The following is a 6,000-nucleotide window of genomic DNA, read 5'->3' as shown; positions in this document are numbered from 1 at the left end:
ATGTTCATAACATCATTCGATTCATACATGTAAAGCTATCTTATTCGAAGGTTTAAACTTGTAATCACTAGAACATAGTTTAGTTAATTCTAAACTTGTTCACAAATAAAAGTTAATCCTTCTAAATTAACTTTTAAAATCAACTAAACACATGTTCTATATCTATATGATATGCTATCTTAATGATTTAAAACCTGGAAACACGAAAAACACCGTAAAACTGGATTTACGCCGTCGTAGTAACACCGCGGGCAGTTTTGGGTTAGTTAATTAAAAACTATGATAAAATTTAATTTAAAAGTTGTTATTCTTTGAAAATGAATTTTATTATGAACATGAAACTATATCCAAAAATCATGGTTAAACTCAAAGTGGAAGTATGTTTTCTAAAATGGTCATCTAGACGCCGTTCTTTCGACTGAAATGACTACCTTTACAAAAATGACTTGTAACTTATTTTTCCGACTATAAACCTATACTTTTTCTGTTTAGATTCATAAAATATAGTTCAATATGAAACCATAGCAATTTGATTCCCTCAAAACGGATTTAAAATGAAGAAGTTATGGGTAAAACAAGATTGGATAATTTTTCTCATTTTAGCTACGTAAAAATTGGTAACAAATCTATTCCAACCATAACTTAATCAACTTGTATTGTATATTATGTAATCTTGAGATACCATAGACACGTATACAATGTTTCGACCTATCATGTCGACACATCTATATATATTTCGGAACAACCATAGACACTCTATATGTGAATGTTGGAGTTAGCTATACAGGGTTGAGGTTGATTCCAAAATATATATAGTTTGAGTTGTGATCAATACTGAGATACGTATACACTGAGTCGTGGATTGATTCAAGATAATATTTATCGATTTATTTCTGTACATCTAACTGTGGACAACTAGTTGTAGATTACTAACGAGGACAGCTGACTTAATAAACTTAAAACATCAAAATGTATTAAAAGTGTTGTAAATATATTTTGAACATACTTTGATATATATGTATATATTGTTATAGGTTCGTGAATCAACCAGTGGCCAAGTCTTACTTCCCGACGAAGTAAAAATCTGTGAAAGTGAGTTATAGTCCCACTTTCAAAATCTAATATTTTTGGGATGAGAATACATGTAGGTTTTATAAATGATTTACAAAATAGACACAAGTACGTGAAACTACATTCTATGGTTGAATTATCGAAATCGAATATGCCCATTTTTATTAAGTCTGGTAATCTAAGAATTAGGGAACAGACACCCTAATTGACGCGAATCCTAAAGATAGATCTATTGGGCCTAACAAACCCCATCCAAAGTACCGGATACTTTAGTACTTCGAAATATATATATCATATCCGAAGGGTGTCCCGGAATGATGGGGATATTCTTATATATGCATCTTGTTAATGTCGGTTACCAGGTGTTCACCATATGAATGATTTTTATCTCTATGTATGGGATGTGTATTGAAATATGAAATCTTATGGTCTATTATTATGATTTGATAATATATAGGTTAAACCTATAACTCACCAATATTTTTTTGTTGACGTTTTAAGCATGTTTATTCTCATGTGATTATTAAGAGCTTCCGCTGTCGCATACTTAATTAAGGACGAGATTTGGAGTCCATGCTTGTATGATATTGTGTAAAAACTGCATTCAAGAAACTTATTTCGTTGTAACATATTTGTATTGTAAACCATTATGTAATGGTCGTGTGTAAACAGGATATTTTAGATTATCATTATTTGATAATCTACGTAAAGCTTTTTAAACCTTTATTGATGAAATAAAGGTTATGGTTTGTTTTAAAATGAATGCAGTCTTTGAAAAACGTCTAATATAGAGGTCAAAACCTCGCAACAAAATCAATTAATATGGAACGTTTTTAATCAATAAGAACGGGACATTTCAGTTGGTATCCGAGCGTTGGTCTTAGAGAACCAGAAAATTTGCATTAGTGTGTCTTATCGAGTTTGTTAGGATGCATTAGTGAGTCTGGACTTCGACCGTGTTTTCTTTAAAAATGACTGCTTAACATTTTTGTGGGAAACTATATATTATTAACATGTATATATTATGTGATATATTAATCTCTTAACATGTTTGATATTGTGTGATAGAAGTCTACCTCTAGCACAAATCCCATTGACTCACCTAATAATAACGAAGAGTCGAATATATATTGGACTGATTCACAAGTTCCCGAAGAAGAACCGGAAGAAGAATCAGAACCGGAAGAAGAATCAGAACCGGAAGAGGAGGAACCGGAGGAGGAAATAGAACCGGTGGGGGAAATAATAAAACGGTTAAGTAAAAGAAAATCCTCAACCAACCGACCAAGGTTAATTATGGTCAATGGTGTTTCCACCAAGGAAGCAAAATATTGGGAGGATTACCAATTCTCTGATGAATCGAATTCCGACGAGAATTCCGATGATGTTATAGAAATTACCCCAACTGAATTTAAAAGGCAAAAGAAAATAATAAGGGAAAGGGCATAAAAATAGAGAAATCTAATTCCAACCCCGATGAACTTTATATGTATCGTCAACCCCCGAAGCCCTTAAGTTGTAACAATGACCCGGGAACCTCTAAACCACCAGGTTTTTCTAAACCGTTGTGGAAAACGACAGCTCGTATTAGGGGAACATCATATATCCCTAGAAACTTGGCAAAACGAACCAAAATCGAAGAAGAAGAAACGAGCGAGTCGGAATAAGATAGTTGTATTCGTGTGGTGTAATATATGTAATATAGTGTGCTTATGCTTTATGATATATGTAAAAATTGCTTGTATTAATAAGTATTTTTTTTATGAATCTAACTCTTGTCTATTTTACAGTATAAAAACATAAAATGGATAGACAACCCAATATTTTAAGAGACCTACCCGGAGACATGATTGATGAAATCTTGTCTAGAGTCGGTCAGAATTCTTCGGCACAACTATTTATGGCGAAATCAGTTTGTAAGACATTCGAAGAACGTTCCAAGAATGCCTTGGTTTATAAGAGACTTTCGTTTGAAAGATGGGGGATATCACATTGGGAAACCCATAAGTTACGACGTGTTTACTTTGACGCATATATTGCGGGGAACCCAAATGCTATTTTACGCAACGGGTTAAGAAATTATTTTGACTCAATGTATCCGAATATAGGACTTCATGATTTAGAAAAAGCGGCTAACATGCAACATAAAGAAGCATGCTATGCTTACGGGTTAGTAATGTTCGCTTCTCACCAAAGTGAGAAAAAGAACATCGGGCTACAACTATTAAACAAAAAGTTCCCACAAGTAACAGAGTCGGTAATTGGGGTAAGAAATGAGGTTTTTAGATTGTTACGGGACTGTTGGACATTACGTAACCCTTGTCCCTTTGACGACGTTACAACACGCTGCCTTATCAACGGCCATAACGGTTATGTTCCACAAGACCAAGGATGGGAAGTAGTCCTAGTAAAACCAGAATGCATGACTTGTTTCTGGACGTATGAATTACGTGTCTTTATTGCCTTTGCTGAACGACTTGTGTACTAGCTAAAATTATCTTCACAACTATCTTGTATCAAAGTTATTGTGTGCTATATTTCATGCTTTATGTAAAATAAGCGGTATTGTAAGTTTGTAAAATATTGTATAAAAGTTTGAACGCGAAATATTATTATAATCAGTTTTTCATATAGAATTATAGTAGTTGAATTGTATATTAGCTACTAAGTATGAACTTAACGGGTAGGTACTACCCGAATTTAAACTTATAAAATGCTAATATGAAGAAAAAGCTTTTACAAATGAGTTCATATTATGCTACGAAATGCTATTAACTACTCTTAATATTCTGTATGATTAACTTGTTCCATTTGACTATTTTGAAGGAAATGGCACCGATTACTCGACACACCGTGAATATGAATGAAGAGGAATTCCGTACTTTTCTAGCTTCAAACATAGCTGCAGTACAGGCTGCGCTACATACTAACAATAACCTTGGATCTAGCAGTACAGGGAATCGTGTAGGATGCACCTACAAAGAATTCACTGCCTACAAACCTTTGGAATTTGATGGAACCGAAGGACCGATCGGATTGAAACGGTGGACCGAGAAGGTCGAATCGGTGTTTGCCATAAGTAAGTGTACTGAAGAGGACAAAGTGAAGTACGCTACGCATACCTTCACAGGTTCTGCGTTAACATGGTGGAATACCTATCTAGAGCAAGTGGGACAAGATGATGCGTACGCACTACCGTGGTCAACATTCAAGCACTTGATGAACGAGAAGTACCGTCCCAGAACCGAGGTCAATAAGCTCAAGATAGAACTTAGAGGGTTACGAACCCAAGGATTTGATATTACCACGTACGAAAGACGATTCACAGAATTGTGCCTATTGTGTCCGGGAGCGTTCGAAGATGAGGAAGAGAAGATCGACACGTTTGTGAAAGGATTACCTGAAAGAATCCAAGAAGATATAAGTTCACACGAGCCCGCCTCTATACAACAGGCATGTAGAATGGCTCACAAACTAGTGAACCAGATTGAGGAAAGAATTAAAGAACAGACGGCTGAAGAGGCCAATGTGAAGCAAGTCAAAAGAAAGTGGGAGGAAAACGGTGATAAGAATCACCAATACAACAACAACAGCAATTACAACAATAATCGCAACAATTATCCCAACAATCGCAACATCAATCGCAACTACAACAAACGGCCCAACAACAACAACAACAACAACAACAGCAACTACAACAATCATCCCAACAACAATAACAACTGCAACAACAACAACAATCAGAAGCAGCTATGCCAAAGGTGTAAAAAGTATCACTCGGGGTTCTTCACCAAATTTTGCAACAAGTGTAAAAGAAATGTTCATAGCGCGGTGAAGTGTGAGGTCTACGGACCTGGGGTTAACAGAACGAAAGGAACAAATGGTGTCGGAATGAGTAATGGCGGAGCAAGTAGTGTCGGAGCAAGTTATGCCAATATAGTTTGTTATAAATGTGGAAAACTGGGCCACATTATTAGAAATTGCCCGAACCAGGAGAACACGAATGGACAAGGCCGCGGAAGAGTTTTCAATATTAATGCGGCAGAGGCACAGGAAGACCCGGAGCTTGTTACGGGTACGTTTCTTATTGACAATAAATCTGCTTACGTTTTATTTGATTCGGGTGCGGATAGAAGCTATATGAGTAGAGATTTTTGTGCTAAATTAAGTTGTCCATTGATGCCGTTGGATAGTAAATTTTTACTCGAATTAGCAAACGGTAAATTAATTTCAGCAGATAATATATGCCGGAATCGAGAAATTAAACTGGGTAGCGAAATATTTAAGATTGATTTGATACCAGTAGAGTTAGGGAGTTTTGATGTAATAGTTGGCATGGACTGGCTGAAGAAGGTGAAAGCAGAGATCGTATGTTATAAAAATGCAATTTGCATTGTACGAGAAGAAGGAGAACCCTTAATGGTGTACGGAGAAAAGGGCAACATGAAGCTACATCTTATTAGTAATTTGAAGGCACAAAAACTAATAAGAAAAGGTTGCTATGCTGTTCTAGCACACGTCGAGAAAGTACAAACTGAAGAAAAGAGCATCAATGATGTTCCCGTCGCAAAAGAATTTCCCGATGTATTTCCGAAAGAATTACCGGGACTACCTCCATATCGATCTGTTGAATTTCAAATAGATCTTGTACCAGGAGCTGCACCAATAGCTCGTGCTCCTTATAGACTCGCACCCAGCGAGATGAAAGAACTGCAAAGCCAACTACAAGAACTATTAGAACGTGGTTTCATTCGACCAAGCACATCACCATGGGGAGCTCCTGTTTTGTTTGTTAAGAAGAAGGATGGTACATTTAGGCTGTGTATTGACTACAGAGAGTTGAACAAACTTACCATCAAAAACCGTTATCCACTGCCGAGAATTGACGACTTATTTGATCAACTACAAGGCTCGTCGGTTTATTCGAAG

This window comes from Rutidosis leptorrhynchoides, chromosome 1, assembly GCF_046630445.1.
Source record: "Rutidosis leptorrhynchoides isolate AG116_Rl617_1_P2 chromosome 1, CSIRO_AGI_Rlap_v1, whole genome shotgun sequence".
Classification (NCBI taxonomy): Eukaryota; Viridiplantae; Streptophyta; class Magnoliopsida; order Asterales; family Asteraceae; genus Rutidosis; species Rutidosis leptorrhynchoides.
Note: the sequence above shows the minus strand (reverse complement) of the source record.